This window comes from Tamandua tetradactyla, chromosome 4 (genome assembly GCF_023851605.1).
Source record: "Tamandua tetradactyla isolate mTamTet1 chromosome 4, mTamTet1.pri, whole genome shotgun sequence".
In the NCBI taxonomy this organism is placed as follows: Eukaryota; Metazoa; Chordata; class Mammalia; order Pilosa; family Myrmecophagidae; genus Tamandua; species Tamandua tetradactyla.
Window position 1 is genome coordinate 82,063,441 of NC_135330.1, and position 20,725 is coordinate 82,084,165.

Below are 20,725 nucleotides of genomic sequence, written 5' to 3' on the forward strand. Positions count from 1 at the left end.
TGATAGGTAGCAATGTGTAGCTGAAGCTTGCATAAGAGTGACCTCCAGAGTAGACTCTCGACTCTATTTGAACTCTCAACCACTGAATCTTCATTACTTACACTTCTTTTCCCCCCTTTTGGTCAGGATGACATTGTTGATCCCACATATACCTAGAATATATACATAAATGCTTCAACTCAACAACAAAAAGATGAAAAATCCCACTAAAAAGCATGCAAAATATTTCAATAGACATTTCTCCAAAGATGATATACAAATGGTTAAAAGCACATGAAAAGATGCTAATGATGATTAGCCATTTGGTAAATGTAAATCAAAACCACAATTAATATCATTTCACACCCACTAGTAAAAGAATAGAAAATAACAAATATTGGAGAGGATGTGGAGAAGTAGGAACACCCACTCATTGTTGCTGGGAATGTAAAAGGTAAAGCTACTATGGAAAACAATTTGGCAGTTCTGCATAAAGTGTAGAATTACCATATGATCCAGCAATCCCACCTCTAGGTATTTATTCAAAGGTATTGAAAGCAAGATCTTGAACAGATACTTACATACCAGTGTTCATAGCAGCATTATTCACATTTGCCAAAAGATAGAAGCAACCTAATTATTTATCAATGGATGAATGGATAACAAATGTGGTATATACATACAGTGAATTATTAGCCATAAAAACAATGAAGTTCCAATACATCTGACAATATACATGAATCTTGAAAACATCATGTTGAATGCAATAAACCAGACACAATAGGACAAATACTGAATGATTTCACTGCTACAAAATAATTAGAATAAGCAAACGTATAGAGTGAGACACTAAAATACAGGTTACAAGGGGCTGGGGAAAAGCAATGAATATTTAATGGATTGATACAGAGGCAAAACAAGATTATGAGAAGACAAAATCCAACAAAAGGGACCTGCTTCTGTACCCCATGAACTGCACAGACCACCCAGGCAGTGGTCTGTTTGGATCAGACATGCAGAATGCAGAGCTCTGTATTTCAGGGAACCATTCCGAAGTGTCATGTATTTTGGGGGCTTAGATCATTGCTGTTCCACTGGGGATGGGAGGGAGAATGTTTTAGCTTTTGGATTATGTCTTGCAGCTTGTAACATGTGGATTTGATCTATTTGAATGAGAACCTCTGTCTGTTTAAGCTAACATCATTTATGCAGTCTCTTTGGCACACAGGCAGTAAATTATCTCCCTTCAAATTTTCCTCTTAATTCTACAACTGGTCTATATATATTTTTTTACTGTTAATAAGATGATTTCTTCTCTTCCATAAATGAATATTTGAAGAACTGATGCTGAGGTTCAAAATTCTTCCCATATTGAGATTATCTATATGCTTAATCATTTTACTGAATTGGTTTTTGCTTTGTTTTGTTTTGAATAAATATGTTTAGATGTCTAGACCATTAGCTAGTTTGACTATTTGTCCCATTTTTATTCAGGCCTATCCAGTGTTATATGGGTAGCTTTGATGCATGTGAATGTCTATTGATCTTCCTTCTGTCACTTACTGGATGTGTGGTGGTGGACACATCATATACCACTGAAACTATCAGTCATTCCAACTGTGATTATTTCAGTTCTTACATTCTATGACCTTCAATGGTATCTGAGTACTCTAGGGGATATAGCCCTATTTCCTTTTAGTGATTATTTTATAAAAGTGTGCCAGTTGTCTATGAGAAGTCAATGCTGAGATGGAGTTAGGAGTGCAGAAGAAACTTTTGTGGAATGAGAACTGTGAAAGGAAAGAGGAGGAAACAGGATTGGAAAGTTGTTCATCAAACAAATACAGTCCTGGGCTCTGGAGCAAAGATGGTCCATTAAAACACCCTTGCATTGGGCACGTATCACTCTCCTACTTTCAGTCATAGGCCAAGAGCTCCCTCAAGAAGAGGGAACCTCAACTCAAAAGCTAAAGTGAACCTTGATAGAGTTAGTGACTGGAGATTGACAGTAATCACACTTCTTGATTGTGAACTTGGGCGACAAGTTCTTCCATGAAGAGGAAGACAAGTAGCACATCTCTGAGTCCTCAACATGCCAAATGGATCTCTTTGTATTTCATGGAAATCATGCTGTACAATCTACTTATCCACACTCTTGAGAGAGCAGTTCCTCCTTTCTTAGAAGAGGGTGGCTAGTAAACTAACTGCAGCCACTATGGCTGTCCTTGGTCTAGGGGCCATAGCTAGAATGAATGGTTTTCTTCCTCTGCTAGCCATTATAAATAACCCTCATTCTCAACTACCATCTCTTCTGGTCTCAGTGGTTTATCTGGTGGTGTCACCCAAATCAATCCTCTTTCTTGAAGGGTCTGAGCCAGGGTGTACACTTGTTCAGTCAGTTGCAGTTGGGCAAGGCATTACCAAGAGAGCCCCAAATAGGTCACCTTAGTTCCACATGTCTTCTTCTCTGCCCCTGTAGGTAATGTAGCTCCACTTCCTCATGCTGGTCAAGATCTGCTATTCCTGAGAAGATGGTGAATGTGCTTCTTACCTGCCAGGCCCTGGGCAAAAAGAGCTTGAGTAGCTAGGCCATAGAGACATATAGCTTGTAGTTTAATTAGACTCTTGCTGTGCATACTGGTGAGGATGCTACCCCTTTGGGGACAAGGACTTGCAACTCTGCACCAGCTTTCAGAAATGGGAAGCACAAGTCTCCCAGTCAATTTCAATGAATGATGATAAGGTGGTCTATTCCTTACCCACTTACCCATGCTTTTGTCCTCAAACCCATGTATTCTTTCAGTTGTGGACACCTTGCAATATAAATATTTTTAATACAATGATGCTATTGCATTCTGAAGGATGGCTGTTCTATTTTCACAAGGTATTGCCTCTGGGATGGCACTTCAGCTGTGCTTTCAGGAGGTCTTTCTATGCTTAATCAGGGTGGGAGTTTCAGGGTGGTGTGGTATGTGACACTTCTAGCAGATACCTCAATTTCAGATCCCCTCCCTATAGCTCCAGCACTCTACAGTGGGTTCTCTGTTCAAATACCATGTTTTGTGGGATTCTGTCCCCCTTGATCAAATATTATGTAAGTCCCCAGACAGTTTGTAAGTGGAGGCCATGCAGACAGAAAAGACAAACTCATACCTGAAATATGTGTCTACTCCTATGAGAATGACCCACCCACTGACTTCAAGGATGGACAGAACCTAATATAATAAAATTATTACAAAGGGGCCAGCTGGTCTCCTCAAAAAATAATGCCATACTGGGGGCTCAGACTTACTCTCTGTTGCTATTAGGGTGGGCATTCATAGGTGGTAATGGTTAAGTTGACCTCAGAATACGGGAGTGCACACACTTAGACCCATGTACAGTTTCTATCTCTGTGCCATGACCACTTTATTCATGTGTCCATTGCTCCAGCACTAGAGTGGTTGCTGACAAAGACTGATTAGCACTAATTAGACAAAATGTTTTGTTGTACGGCCTTATCCATGGCAGCTGCTTTTTAATGGGTTTTAACACATCATTGAATGTTATTAGAAAAACCTTTTCACACCTTCTGAATACAAACACACACACACACACATGCATATATATATATATATATTTTTTCTCTTCTGAATATATATTACTGGCTTACAATCTCTTTTCTTTACCCACTAGTACACCTCTGAAGATCTTCATGAATGAAGAGTTTTTTCAAATGACCCATGCAAAATGACCCTCTAGTTGGACTTATGGCCTCTTATAACATATCTATTCTAGAATGCCTATTTCCCAGAGCCTTTTAATTCCTCCCACTGTCACCTGCCAGGAAACTCAGTCACCTCAACCTCCCTCAAGATCACTTTTTTCAGGCTCTAGGAGATACAACAGCAAGTTTGTACCATTATCCAAAGTCTGGATAAATCCTGTACCCAGAAAGATTGTGCCAATGTCAATAAACTCTCTCTTATTCAGTCTAGATTTCTGGCCTCTTTGATTAAGCATATTCAGAATCCAGTCGTGTGTATGCTGACCTGGCCCCTGCCAGTACTATTCATGATAACTGTCCTGCTTTTTTCAAGACTGTAGAGTTTTAGCAGGGTGAGTCCCACATCCCAATCAATCCTGGTTCTAGCATAGTAAGTCCTCATCCTGGAAATCCTTGAATCCTGGACAAACCGGGGCATTTGGTTACCATATGATACTCACTAATTTTTGCAGCAATTTTCATGCCTCCCTTATCTGGACTAGCATGCTCCTAGATGGATTTTGCTGTGATTCAATCCTATTTATAGGCCTGGATGCCAGGAGAAGAGACGATAGGTCCTGAGAAGGGTACTATTTTTCCCTAGCTCTTATTGGAGATGGCCTGCCCATTTGTAAAGGCTCAAATTGTTCAGAGAAATCTGTGGAGTCACACTCTTCAGGGGGATCCCTCATATGCCCCTATCCCATGTGTCAGGGACTCAGGCTTTCCCAACCAGGGCCCTGACTTTGACATAACAGACTTTCCTCCAATGAGCATTCACCTGGCTTGAAGTTCAGCTACTCTGATTGTTAAATCCTGGTTTTGAGCTTCACTTTTTATGCTGACCACTGCATGGGAAGAGGGTTTTTTGTAGGCTGCCAAAGAGATTCTGTGGTTCTCATGCTTAATTTTCTATTGTTCCCATGGTTAATTGTCTTCAGAATTTCATTATCTACTTACAGGGAATCAATCAAATTAGCTATAATCAGCCAAATTCATTATCCTTATATTTATCATCACCACCACCATCCACTTCCAATGCTTAAAATTATGCCACCACCCAGTATGTATCCCTCTACTGGCACTTTCTCTCAAAATATCACCAGTGAAAGTTTTTGGAATTGGACCACCACCTTGTACCTGCTCATTTATGCTCCACTTTGTGACCAGGATGGGATCCTCCTTGCTAGTTGGGGAATGAGTGTTTCATTCTCCAAAATTACCACTTGCTTTCTTAGAACACTCCGAGTTTCAACCATGTGAGTCAGGATCTCTGGAAAGGTGTTTCTGAAATGGAGTTAAGAGTAAGATTTATGGGAGAGTATCACCTGTGAAAAGAAAAGGGAGGATGCTTGATTGGGCAGGAGAAGCTGCCAAACCATGACGCTGGCCTGACAAAGGCAGCCAGCCTGATGAGAAGCTCTGTAGCAAAAAAAAAATATTGTTCATTAGAAGAATCCCACATGGTGTTGAAATATCAAAGTCTTTGTGCAACCAGCTTGCTAACTTACTGGTGTGGAGCTGTTCTAAGAGTAGAAAGGCCTCAGCTGCCTCCACATTGTTCAGACATTGACTGAGGGTCACCTCAAAAGAGTTGATCTTGGTGTGAAAACCGAGGCAGACCCCAAAGAAGCAAACATCTGAAAGCTGTCAGCTAACCACATGCCTTACAGCTAGACAACAATTCCTTTCTGGAAGGGAAATCTGAGCAGCACTTTTCCATATACAAATTCATGGACATGTGCAACCAGAAGGAACTTTGAAGGATGGTTTTCTACATTCCTCTGCTTTTAGATGCCATTCATTGTGAGAGCATCATTATTTGTGTACCTCCACATAACAAAGAAACAAACAAACAACACCAAGTCCTAAAAGGCAACTAATTTTAATTGCATTGCAATCCAGAGGTGTTAAAATCTGGAAAAAATGCAACATAGAATCAATAAAAGATAGAACTTATTTTCATTTTGACAGCACTTCAGGGATGGAAACACCAGCACAACCCTGAATTGAAAAAGAAATCTGACTGCATTTCTCCTTTTCTGATCTCTATAGTGTAGATGGAGATTAAATAATCATATCACTTCTGAAAAATAGTCCTGATGGATCTCATGAAGTTCACACTTCTCTCCACCTTTTTCTCAAAAAAGACAACAATGAGAGGTTAAATTAAAAGAGACCAAAGGACGTAGTCAGGCTCAAAAAATGCACAAAAATTTCACCAATGAATATTCAAATTGGCCCAGTCACTTTGGAAAAATGTTTAATGGTATCTTTTAAAGATGAACATGTGCATGCTCTATGACCCTGCAGTTCTACTCCAAGGTATATAGCCAAACAAATATATGCAGATGCACACCAAAAGACATGTACAAGTATAATAAGGAAACATTATTAATTAGGTCTCTTTGATATGGATTGAATTGTGCCCCCAAAAATGTATGTTGAAGTTCTAAATTTTAGCACTTCAGAATGGAACCTTGTTTGGAAATAAGGTCATTACAGATGGAATTAGATAAATTAAAATGAGAAGTCCTCAATCCAGTACCACTGGTGTCCATATAAGAAGAGGAAATGTGGGGTGGACCATGGTGGCTCAGCAGGTAGAGCTCTTCTCTGCCATGCAGGAGATCTGAGTTCGTTTCCTGGTGCCTGCCCATGCAAAAAGAAAAAGGTAGAGTTATGCTACTGAAAACTAAATAGCCTCAAAGATTGTTGGTAACCACAAAAGGCCAGGAGAGAGGCATGGAACAAATCCTTCCATGGAGACTTCAGAGGAAGCATGGCCCAGCCGACTTTTAGAATTCAGATGTTTATCCTCCACAGCTATGAGATGATAAATCTGTTGCTTTAAGCCACCTAGTTTGAAGTGTTTTGTTATAGAAGCCCTAGCAGATGAAGAGAGTCTGCAACTAAAGCCAAATTTCCACTAACATGGACAAATTGTGAAATTGTCATATAGTGAAATATGGCCAGCAATGAGAATGAGTGAACCACTGAGAAATGAATGTGGATGAATTGCATGTAAGGCAAGAGTATATTCAGTAATATGATTCTCCTCACAAAAGCACAAAATTAGAAAACAAAATGTACTATTCACAAGTCAGGAGAGTTGTTGGTTCTGAGAGGAAGATGAAGTTGGTGGCAGGAGATATGATTGCTGTCCACCCATAGTGCAGGCAATGCTCTGGCCCCAATAGATGGGATTGTGTGGTGGGGTCCACCTTATGAGATTTCACCTGGGTGTACTCTGATGATGTCAAACTTTGCTGGAGGTATAGTTTACTTCAATAAATAGTTTATAATGAAGCAAAATAATATGAAGCACTTGTGACAAAAAAGTTAGGATTTGACAGAGCTATGGGCCTGAGTGGTATATTGTATATGACATGACCACATGACATGACAACATGACATGAAGAGATGAGATGACATAATGAGATGAGGTGATATGATGAGATGAGAGGACGAGACGAGATGAGGAGACAAGACTAGATGATGAGATGAGATGATGAGAAAAGATGGCAAGATGAGATGAGATGAGGAGATGGGATGACGAGACAGGATGATGAGATGAGATGAAGAGACGAGATGATGAGACGAGAAGATGAGATGAGATGAGACAATGAGACAAGATGACAAGACGAGATGAAGAGAAGAGACTATGAGACAAGATGACGAGATGGGATGACGAGATGGGACAACAAGACAGGACGATGAGATGAGACGAGATGACGAGACGGACGATGAGACAGGACGATGAGATGAGATGAGAGGACGAGATGAAGTTACGAGATGGGACGATGAGACAGGACGATGGAATGGGATGATGAGATGAGATGATGAGATGAAATGATGAGACAATGAGACGGGACAATGAGATGAGATGATGAGATGAGACGAGATGATGAGACAGGGAGACAAGACGGGAGGACAAGATGGAAAGATGAGAAGAGACGAGATGAAGAGATGGAAAGACGAGAAGGGATGATGAGATGAGACAAGATGATGAGACGAGGTGAGATGAGACGACGAGACAAGACAATGACATGAGACGACAAGACGGGATGATGAGATGGATGATGGGACAGGACGACGAGATGGGATGATGAGATGGGATGACGAGATGAGACGGGACAATGAGACGGGATGATGAGATGGATGATGGGACAGGACGACGAGATGGGATGATGAGATGAGATGACGAGACGAGACGAGATGAGATGATGAGACGAGATGATGAGATGAGACAATGAGACAAGACAGCGAGATGAGACAGGGAGATGAGACGGGGCGATGAGATGGGATGATGAGAAGAGACAACAAGATGAAGCACGATGATGAGACAAGATGAGATGATGAGACGATGAGACAAGACGATGAGATGAAACGACGAGATGAGATGAAGAGACAGGATGACAAGATAAGATGAGATGATGAGATGAGATGACAAGTCGGGACGATGAGATGAGACAAGATGATGAGATGGTATGATGAGACAGGACATCAAGAAGAGACAGGATGACGAGAAGAGACAAGATGACGAGAAGAGAAGGGACAAAGTGAGACGAGATGTGAAGACGAGAAGAGACGATGAGATGAGATGAAGAGACAGGATGATGAGATGAGACGAGACAACGAGATGAAATGACATGACGAGATGACTAGATGAGATGATGAGATGAGATGAGATGAGACGATGATACGAGATGAGATGATATGATGAGATGAGAGGAGACGAGACAACGAGATGAGATGACGAGACCAGATGATGAGACGGACAATGAGACGGGATGATGAGATGAGACAGGACGATGAGACAGGATGATGAAATGGGACGATGAGATGAGATGAGAAAATGAGATGAAATGACAAGATGAGACGACGAGTCAGGATGACGAGACGAGACTGGACGACGAGATGGGATGATGAGATGAGATGGGAGGATAGATGGGACGATGAGATGAGACAGGTTGACGAGACAGGATGACAAGATGGGACGATGAGATGAGATGAGACGACAATATGAGATGACGTCATGAGACAACAAGACGGGACGACGAGATGGGATGATGAGATGGGATGATGAGATGAGACGGGACAATGAGACAGATTGACAAGATGAGATGAGATGATGAGACGAGACAAGATGAGATGACGAGATGAGACAATGAGACAGGATGACGAGATGGATGATGAAACGAGACAATGATATGAGATGGGATGATGAGATGAGATGAGACGAGGAGACAGGATGATGAGATGAGATGAGATGCCAAGATGAGACAACGAGACGAGACAACGAGACAAGACAGTGAGATGAGACAGGGAGATGAGACGGGACAATGAGACGAGACTACAAGACAAGACAGGGAGAAAAGACGGGATGAAGAGATGGGATGATGAGATGAGACGAGATGACGAGATGGGACGATGAAGATGTGATGATGAGATGAGACGAGATGACAAGACGGGATGATGAGATGGGATGATGAGATGAAATGATGAGACGATGAGACAGGATGACGAGACGGGACAATGAGATGAGACGAGATGACGAGACAGAGAGACAAGAAGAGATTAGACGAGGAGATGGAATGATGAGATGGGATGACAAGATGAGACGAGATGTGGAGACAAGATGAGATGAGACAACAAGAAGAGACAACAACATGAGATGACAAGATGGGACGATGAGATGGATGATGAGATGGGAAAACGAGACGGGATGACAAGATGAGACGATGAGATGAGCCAAGATGATGAGACAGGGAAATGAGATGAGACAACACGATGGGAAGACGAGAAGAGATGAGATGAGGAGACAGGAATGATGAAATGGGATGACAAGATGAGGCGAGATGATGGGACAAGATGAGATGAGACGACAACATGAGATGATGAGATGGGATGACGAGATAGGATGATGAAATGGGAAGACGAGATGAGACGGGACAACGAGACAGAATGACGAGATGAGATGAGACGATGAGACGAGACAAGATGAGACGATGAGATGAGATGGGACGATGAGATGAGATGACGAGATGGGACGACGAAACAGGACGATGAAATGATGAGACAATGAGACAAGACGGTGGGACAAGACATGGAGACGAGACTGGAAGATGAGACGGGACAACGAGATGAGACAAGATGACGAGATGGGATGATGAGAGGAGACAACAAGATGAAGTGAGACAATGAGACGAGATGAGATGATGAGACGATGAGATAAGACAATGAGATGAAACGACGAGATGAGACTATGAGACGGGACAACGAGATGAGATGAGATGATGAGATGGGATGACAAGACGGGACAATGAGATGAGACAAGATGACGAGAAGGTACAATGAGATGGGACATCGAGAAGAGATGGGACAATGAAAAGAGAAAGGATGACGAGAAGAGAAGGGACAAGGCAAGATGAGATGTGAAGATGAGAAGAGAGGATGAGATGAGACGACAAGATGGGATGATGAGATGAGACGAGATGACGAGATGAAATGACGAGGAGAGGCAAGGAGATGACGAGACGAGACAACATGACGAGATGACGAGATGAGACAACGAGATGAGATGAGATGATGAGACGGGACGATGAGATGATATGAGATGATGATACGAGACAAGATGATATGACAAGACGAGATGAGATGACGAGATGAGACGACGAGACCAGATGATGAGACAGACAATGAGACGGGATGACGAGATAAGATGGGATGATGAGATGGGATGTTGAAATGGGACGACGAGATGAGATGAGAAGATGAGATGAAACGACAAGATGAGAGGACGAGTTGGGACGATGAGATGAGACTGGACGACGAGATGGGATGACGAGATGAGATGGGAGGACGAGATAGGACAATGAGACGGGATGACGAGATGAGACAGGTTGACGAGACAGGACAACAAGACGGGACGATGAGATGAGATGATGATATGAGACGATGTCATGAGATGACAAGATGGGACGACGAGATGGGATGATGAGATGGGATGAGGAGATGAGACAGGACAGTGAGATGGATTGACGAGATGAGATGAGACGGCGAGATGAGACGATGAGACAGGATGATGAGACGGATGATGAGACGAGACAGGGATATGAGACAGGATGACGAGATGAGATGAGATGACAAGATGAGATGAGATGAGATGAGGAGACAAGACTACAAGGTGAGACAATGAGATGAGACGACGAGACGAGACAAGGAGAAGAGACGGGATGAAGAGATAGGATGATGAGATGAGATGTGATGATGAGACGGGATGATGAGACGGGATGATGAGATGAGACGAGACGACAAGACGGGATGATGAGATGAGATGAGACGACAAGAAGGGACGATGATATGAGACAAAATGACGAGATGGGACGAGATGAGAAGACAAGACGAAATGACAAGATGAGACAACAAGACGGGACGACGAGATGAATGTGACGACAAAATGGGAAAATGAGAAGAGACGAGATGAAGAGACAGAACAATGAGAGGGAACAACGAGATGAGCTTGATGACAAGACGAGATGAGATGAAATGACGAGATGAGATGACGACAAGAGACGACGAGATGGGACAATGAGACAGACGATGAGATGGGATAACGAGATGGGATGATGAGATGGGATGACGAGATGAGACGGGACAATGAGACGGGATGACGAGATGAGATGAGACAACAAGATGAGACAATGGATGGGATGATTAGATAGAAGACGAGACGGGATGACGAGATGAGATGGGATGATGAGATGAAACTACAAGATGAGATGACATAATGAAGAGACAACACGACGAGAAGAGACGACGAGATGAGACAGCGAGGCGAGACAGGGAAAGGAGACGGGAAGACAAGAAGAGACAAAACTAGGAGACGTGATGACGAGATGAGACGACGAGATGAGATGAGATGACAAGACAGGATGACGAGTTGGGACGAGACGACAAGATGAAACTACAAGACGAGATGAAGAGATGATGAGATGAGGAGACGAGACAATGAGACGAGACAATGAAACAAGACTTCGAGACAAGACAGGGAGACAAGACAAGAAGACAAGATGGGATGATGAGATGAGACGAGAAGACGAGAAGGGACGATGAGACGGGATGATGAGATGAGATAGGACAATGAGATGGGACAATGAGATGAGATGAGATGATGAGACAAGACAAGATGAGACAATGAGATGAAATGACAAAAACAGGGGACAAGACGACAAGACAGGATGACAAGATGAGACGAGATGACGAGATGAGACAATGTGACTAGACAGGACAAAGACACAAGTCGACAAGATGAGATGAGACGATGAGACGGCTAGATGAGATGAAGAGATGAAACGAGGAAATGAGACAACGAGACGGGACGACGAGATGAGATGAGACGACGAGATGGGACGACAAGACAGGATGACGAGATAAGACAAGATGACGAGAATGGACGATGAGACGGGACGATGAAATGAGATGAGATGACGAGATGAGACGAGACAACGAGACTGGATGACAAGATGGTACAATGAGACGGAACGACGAGAAGGGATGACGAGATTAGATGAGATGACGAGATGAAACGACGAGATGAGATGAGGAGATGGGAAGATGCAATGAGAAGGGGTGACGAGTTGAGATGCAATGATGAGACGTGATGACAAGATGAGATGACGAGATGAGACGAGATGACAAGACGGGATGATGAGATGAGATGAGACAATGTGATGAAACTACGAGACGAGATGACAAGATGATGAGATGACGAGACGAGATGATGAGACGAGATGATGAGATGAGACTGCGAGATGAGACAGGGAGATGAGATGGGATGACGAGATGGGATGATGAAATGAGACAAGACGACAAGACGGGATGACAAGATGAGATGAGGCGACGAGATGAAATGACAAAAATAGAGGACAAGACAACAAGACGGGATGACGAGATGATATGAGACGATGAGATGGGTTGACGAGACGGGACGACGAGATAAGACGAGATGACGAGAAGGGATGATGAGATGAGACGAGACAATGAGATGGTATGATGAGATGGGATGACGAGAAGAGATGGGACGACAAGACGAGATCAGATGTGAAGATGAGATGAGATGACGAGAAGAGACGACGAGACAGAATGACGAGATGAGACGAGACGATGAGATGAAATGATGAGAAGAGATGACGAGATGACGAGAAGAGATGACATGACGAGACGATTAGACGAGACGACGAGGTGAGATGAGATGATGAGACGGGACGATGAGATGAGATGAGACGACGAGACAAGATGAGATGATACGACGAGATGAGAAGACAAGACCGGATGACGAGATGGACAATGAGACAGGATGACAAAATGAGATGGGATGATGAGATGGGGTGATGAAACAGGACAACGAGATGAGATGAGATGATGAGATGAAACAACGAGATGAGATGACAAGTCGGGACGACAAAACAAGACAGGACAATGAGATGGGATGACGAGATGAGATGGGACAATGAAATAGGATGATGAGATGGGACAATGAGATGAGACAAGACAATGAGGTGAAATGACAAGAAGAGATGACAAGACAATGAGACGGGATGATGAGATGAGACGAGGTGATGAGATGAAATGACGAGAGGACAAGATGACGAGACGAGACGATGAGATGAGACGAGATGATGAGATGAAACGATGAAACAAAGAGATGAGATGATGAGATGAGACAAGATGATGAGATGGGGTGACGAGATGTGATGAGACAATGAGATGGGACGAGATGAGATGACGAGACGGGATGATGAGACAGATGATGAGATGGGACGACGAGATGAGACAGGATGACGAGATGGGACAACGAGATGAGATGAGACAATGAGATGAAATGACAAGATGGGATGATGAGATGGGACGATGAGACAGGACGATGAGATGAGGTGACGAGATGAAACGACGAGACGATGAGACAGGATGACGAGATGAGACGAGATGATGAGACAGGGAGACGAGATGGGACGATAAGATGGGAAGACGAGAAGAGAGGAGATGAGGAGACGGAATGATGAGATGGGATAACTAGATGAGATGAGGGGATGAGACAAGACGAGACGAGATGATGAGATGAGATGACGACATGAGATGATGAGACGGGACGATGAGACAGAATGATGAGACAGGATGATGAGATGAGACAGAACAACAAGACGGGATGACGAGATGAGACAGGATGATGAGATGAAACTACGAGATGAGATGATGAGACGACGAGATGAGACGATGAGATGGGATGATGAGACGGATGACGAGACGGGACAATGAGATGAGACGGGATGATGAGACGGAACAACGAGATGGGACAACGAGATGAGATGAGATGACAAGATGAAACGATGAGAGGAGATGATGAGAAGGGATGACGAGACGGAACAACGAGATGAGACAACGAGATGAGATGAGATGACAAGATGAAACGATGAGAGGAGATGATGAGAAGGGATGACGAGACGAGATGGGATGACCTGGCAAGACAAGACGATGAGAAAGGACGGTGAGATGAGACAGGGAGACAAGACAGGACGATGAGATGGGACGACGAGATGAGATGAGACGACAAGATGAGATGATGAGATGAGATGACGAGATGGTGAGACGAGAGAGGGAGACAAGATGGGATGATATGTGGGATGACGAGATGAGATGAGATGACGAGATAAGACCAGATGAGATGATGAAATGGGATGACGAGACGGACGATGAGATGGGACGACAAGAGGGGACGAAGAGACAGTATGAAGAGTTGAGATGAGATGATGAGATGAAACAACGAGACGAGACATCGAGACGGGATGAGACGAGACGGGACGACAAGATGAGAGGAGACGACGAGACGTGACATTGAGATGGACTGAGACAAGACGGGACGACAAGACGAGAGGAGACAACGAGACGTGATGATGAGACGAGACAGAGAGACAAGATGGAACGACGAGACGGGACGATGAGATGAGATGAGACGACGAGATGAAACGATGAGACAAGAAAACTACATAACATTGCTAAAAGAAATCAAAAGAGATCTAAATAGGTGGAAAGACATTCCTTGCTCATGGATAGGAAGGCTAAATACACTTAAGATGTCAATTCTCCCCAAATTGATTTACAGATTCAACACAATACCAATCAAAATTCCAACAACCTACTTTGAAGATTTGGAAAAGCTAACTACCAAATTCATCTGAAAGGGAAAGAGACCCTGAATAGCTAAAAGTGTCCTAAAAAAGAAGAATGAAGTGGGAGGATTAATGGTCCCTGACTTCAAAATTTATTTTAAAGCTACAGTAGTCAAAACAGCATGGTACTGGCACAAAGACAGAAGCATTGACCAATGGAATCAAATTGAGAGTGCAGAAATACCAAATCTATGGTCAACTGATTTTTGACAAGGTCCCCAAATCCACTGAACTGGGACAAAATAGTCTTTTCAATAATTGGGCATGGAAGAACTGGATATCAATAGCTAAGAGAATGAATGAATGGAGATCCCTATCGTAGTACACCCTACACAAAAATTAGCTCAAAGTACTTCAAACACCTAAAAAAAAGCACCATAAAGCTTCTAGAAGAAAATGTAGGGGAACATCTTCAAGACCTAGTAATAGGAGGTAGCTTCCTAAACTTTATACCCAAAGCACAAGCAACAAAAGAAAAAATAGATAAATGGGGACTCCTCAAAATCAAATGCTTCTGCACCTTAAAAGACTTTGTCAAAAAGATGAAGAGGCAGCCAACTCAATGGGAGAAAATATTTGGAAATCACATATCAGACAAAGGTTTAATTTCCTCTATATACAAAGAAATCATACAACTCAACAACAAAAGAATAAAAATCCAATTGTAAAGTGGGCTAAAGATTGAATAGGCATATTTCTGAAGAGCAAATACAGATTGCTCAAAAGCTCATTTTACTGGCTATAAGTGAAATGCAGATCAAGACTACAATGAGATACCATCTCACACCTATAAGAATGGCTGCTATTAAACAAACAGGAAACTATAAATGTTAAAGAGATGTGGAGAAACTGGGACACTTATGCACTGCTGGTGCAAATGTACAATGGTGTAGCTACTCTGGAAGACTGGTGGTTCCTTAGGAAACTAAATATTGAGCTGCCCTATGACCCAGGAATAGCACTACTTGGTATATACCCAGAAGAGGTGAAAACAACAACACAAACAGACATTTGCACACTGATGTTCATAGAAACATTATTCACAATGACCAAAAGATGGAAACACACCAAATGCCCATCAACATAGGAGTGGATCAACAAAATGTGGTATATACATAACGGTGGAATATTATGCAGCAGTAAGACAAAATGACGTCCTGAAGCACGACAAGATGGATGAGCCTTGAGGACATAATGCTGAGCAAAATTAGCCAGACACAAAAAGGACAGATACTGTATGATTCCACTTTTATGACCAGCATAAAAGTATAATCAGAGACTTATAAAAGAGAATACAGGGGATCTAGAGATACACAGAAGCTAGAGATGGGTGAATCATTAGCTAATGAGGTTGAACTCTGTTCTAGTTTGCTAGCTGCTGGAATGCAACACACAAAAAACGGATTGGCTTTTAGTAAAAAGGGATTTATTTTGTTAGTTCTTCAGAGGAAAGGCAGCTAACTTTTCACTGAGCTTCTTTCTTAGGTGGGAAGGCACAGGATGGTCTCTGTCAGCCTTCTCTCCAAGCCCCTGGGTTTCAACAACTTTCCCGAAGGTGACTTCTTTCTGCATCTCCAAAAGCCTGGGCTGAGCTGCGAGTGCTGAGATGAGGAATGCCGAACTGGTTAGGCTGCGCTATATTGTGGTCTCTCATTTAAGCACCAGCCAATTAAGTCAAACAGCAGGCATGCCTCCTAACCTACTGCAGATATAAAGCAGAAACAGATGAGGTTCCTGTACCATTGACTCACGTCCGCAGCAACAAAACTAGGTACACTCACCTGGCCAAGTTGACAACTGAATCTAACTACCACAAACTCCAGTGTAATGGACTACGTAGGAGCAAAGGTGATTTTCTAGTGGGTCTAGAAGTAATATTACCATATTGAAGATGAACAAGATTGAAAAGGGCTGTATAGACCTACATGTCCCACTGACTCACACTAGAAAGATGAATGAGTTCTTGTAAGAATTACTTCAAAGATACAATTCTTGTATAAAGAGTGTTTGAGTCCAGGATACAGGGAGAAAACTGCTATTGCATGCTATGAACTATGTTCAGAAGGAAACCATCAGCACTACCACAGCAACAGCAGATGTCAATAATGGGGTGAGGGATAAGAGTTAACAGAAGTTTAGATGTACTATTTGGTGAGGATGTGTTTATTGGTTTTCTGTCTCTTGGGAACAATAACATTATCTAAAATTGAGAATGTTGATGGACTGTGGACTTTGGGCCCTCTACATGATGCCTGATGAATGCAGGTGGCTTAAGGATGCACTCACTGAGAAGTAGAATGATGAACAATGGTGTAAACTTATGAATGAAGCCTGTACTGCTACAAAAAAGGAACAATATTGTGATGCATGCAACGATGTGAAAGAACATGTGGGACATTTGGTGAGACAAAATAAGCCAGAAACAAAAAAGCAGCAATGGTTTGGTCACCTTGAGAAAATCCTTATAAGAAAACAGGGGCCTAGATTGTAAGCTTTTAGAACAGATGCATTAAGTCCGGAGTGGTGATTATTATTTCTGTATTTTGAGATGTTGTTATATATATATATAATCTGATATTTAGAGATAAGAACAAAGCTGAACAGGTTGGGGTTAAAGTAATTCAGAACATAGGGGTAAGGAAGACAGTGTCTATATTTTAGAACTACACATACTCTTTGAGACCAATGGAAGAAAGGTTTATTTGATGTGGAACTGAAAGTTTCAGTAGTGCATAATCTAATTCACCCTATCTATATAGTTCATTTGAACAATTGAAATACACGGAGTGCAGAATGAGAAAGAGGTCCTTTAATCCTGTAGAGATTATTGTAATGCCTGGAAACATCCTACAGCATATTAACCAGATAATCAAAAAGTATTGACAAAGTCCCCCGAGGGATGGGAGAAAGACTACGGAACTATTAAATCTTACCATCATAGAATCCCCTGATACTGTGTCAAACTTTAGGGACACCCAGATCAATAGGCCATACCCTCGATCATGAGACTTACTCTTGTGAAGCTTATGTAGGCAACATGAATGCTTAGCCTACATTTAGGCATGCCTAAGAGTTACTTCTGGAGGACCTATGTTGTTGCTCAGATGTAGCCTCAGTCTCTGTAAGTCCAACTCTGCAAGTGAAATCATTGCCCTCCCTGCTACGTGGGACATGACAGCCAGGGGTGAAAGTCTCCCTGGTGACATGGGAGATGACTCCCAGGGATGAATCCAGACCTAGCATCGTAGGATCAGCGATTACATCCTGACCAAATGGGGGAAAAGAAGTGTAATTAATAAAGCATCAGTAGCAGAGATAGTTCAAATAGTCGAGAGTCTACTCTGGAGGTTGCTCTTACACAAGCTTCAGGTAGATCTTACTACATATTATAACATGAAACCCCAACTAGGACCATTCCAGCCAATCTTAAAGAACACCTAGGGCAATTTATAAGATTCCACAAGGGTTCCAGGTACTAGAGTAACTTTCCAGAAACCTGTACCCTACAGATGGGTCCCTGGGCCAGATAAGTCCTGAAACCTAGCCCAGCTCTCCAAAACATCAGATAGTTCCATCTCCCTACCCCATATTAGTGACAGACCTTTCAATATCAAAAATTTAGAATTGCCATAGCCCAAACAACCCCAATGAGAGGTATGAAAAGATCAAAGGTGATGGTGGAATTGCACATAGAAGATAGGACTTAACAAATGAACATGGATGCTGAATCATTAAATTGATATCTCTTTTAGTCTCCAAGATTTTGTAGTAGTCAGAAGTAAAAACCTAAAATTGTGAAATTTGTAACTCATGTCAAAGTCTGAAATATGTTCTACAACTAATTGTTGTGCTGTGCTTGGAAATTCATAGATTTTTTGTATATATGTTATTGTTCACCAAAAAAGAAGGAAAAAAAGTCGACTGTGGTGATGATAAAGTATTTAAGCCCTCTAGTCTCCTATATTCTGGAGCAGCTAGAAAGAAAAATATGAGAGGATCACATGGCAGCCCGTGAGAAACTGTGGGATCTATCCTGTAACCACTTTTCTGAAGAGAGCTTTGAAAACTATTGCTTTTTATTTCTTTGCTTTGTATATGTTATACTATACAATAAAAAAGTTAAAAAAAAAAAAAGAGAGAGAATAGTCAAGAGAGTCTCAAAAAACAGAAGGTGTCAGCTCTTGTCCTGTGAGAGACCAAAACTTATTTTAAGCTATCATTATTAAGACATTGTTTCCCTGGCACAACAATGGATAAACAAAGGAGTGAATCAGAAGGGACATCCCAGAGATAAACTATGTATAGATGGACCTTTATTTATGACTGAAATGTTATAGAAGATAAGTAGAAAAAGATATACATTTTAACAAATGGGACATATTGCCACATTTGGGCAACCACTTGGAAATCTGAATCCGCATAGAAACATAAAATCCAGATAGAATGAAGATTTAACCTTAAAAGGCAAAAGTATAAAGCTTTTTAGAAAATAATATAGGATAATATTTTCATAACTCATGGTAGGGAAAAGATTTCTCAAAGAAGACACTGAAAACACAAACCATGTAGGAAAAATGGTAAACTTGACTACCATTAAATTAAGAACCTGTGTTAATCAAATGACAGTATTTAAAAAGTGAATATACAGGCCACAAAGAAGATATCCAAAAATATACCCCCAAAAGATAACTACCTTATATAAGAACTATGAATCAATAAGAAGACAAGTAAAATTATCAAAAAATAAGCAAAAGAATTGGATAAACACTTTGCAAAAGAGGAACTTGAAAGACAAATATACATATGAAGAAAGACTAAACATAATTAATCAGACAAATACAAATTAAACTCATAAATATATATTATGACGTACCCTCCACATTTGTAGAAATATAAATAACTGACAATATTGGCATTGGTGAGGATGTGGGAAAATTGGGAAGTCTCATCCACTGTTGGTAATTAAGGTATCTTTCCCTGGATGCTGTAGTTTGGACATTTCCATCAGTTTGGTTCTGTACATCTGTAACTTATTAAATTCCTCTTTATAAAAGCCATTCCAGTTCTGGTATATTGCATTCCAGCAGCTAGTAAACTAACACAAGTCTTAAAGGCTGTATTCTTTCTCAGAGCTTTAGCAAAAAGTTGACGGAATGCATTTCTGGGCAGGTGCCAAGACAAAAAAGTACAGCTTTGGGGTGCATGGGGAAGCTCTTGACACCTTCTTGGCTCCCCCTTCATTCTCTCCCCAGGGCAATTTAGAGCCTGCTACAGTTTTCTTGGTAGATACACGGCCTTGTTCTGGCTGGGAAAAACTGACTTAGGAAACTCCTCTCCTGCATAATGCCCCACACCCAAATTTTCCCTCCAAACAAAAGCAGCTTGAGAAACAATTGTAAGTATAATTACATGTAGGAAGCAATTGACTGGGAAGCCAGAGGTAAACACTTATTGGCTTTACGTCCTGAAGCATAACACCAGGGAAAGGGAGAAGGCCTGTCTTCTGGGAAGTAGAGGGGACAATAAAATTCCTGTAACAGGGTAATCTCTAAAACCACTAGCAAACACAAGCCCAGGAAAAGAAACAGGCACAGAAAAGAAAGTAAAGAGTCTGCACTTGGCATTTACCTTGGACAAACCTTCCTGATAGGAGGGCTGACACTCAAGAAAAATTCTATCATTTCACCAAACTCAAGGAACAGACATACCAGGATTATAAATCCCAGAATTAACATTTTAAAATATTAAAATAATCAGTGCACAAAATAGA

General features: G+C 41.8%; 1 long non-coding RNA gene across 1 annotated transcript in view; it reads right to left on the minus strand.

The window, feature by feature from the left end:
- LOC143679091 (uncharacterized) overlaps window positions 1-20,725 on the minus strand; it is a 65,695-nt gene that overhangs the window by 24,586 nt on the left and 20,384 nt on the right. The window contains exon 2 of the long non-coding RNA XR_013173549.1: window positions 4,865-5,011. This is a non-coding gene — a long non-coding RNA (uncharacterized LOC143679091). The remainder of the gene's footprint in view (window positions 1-4,864; window positions 5,012-20,725) is intronic.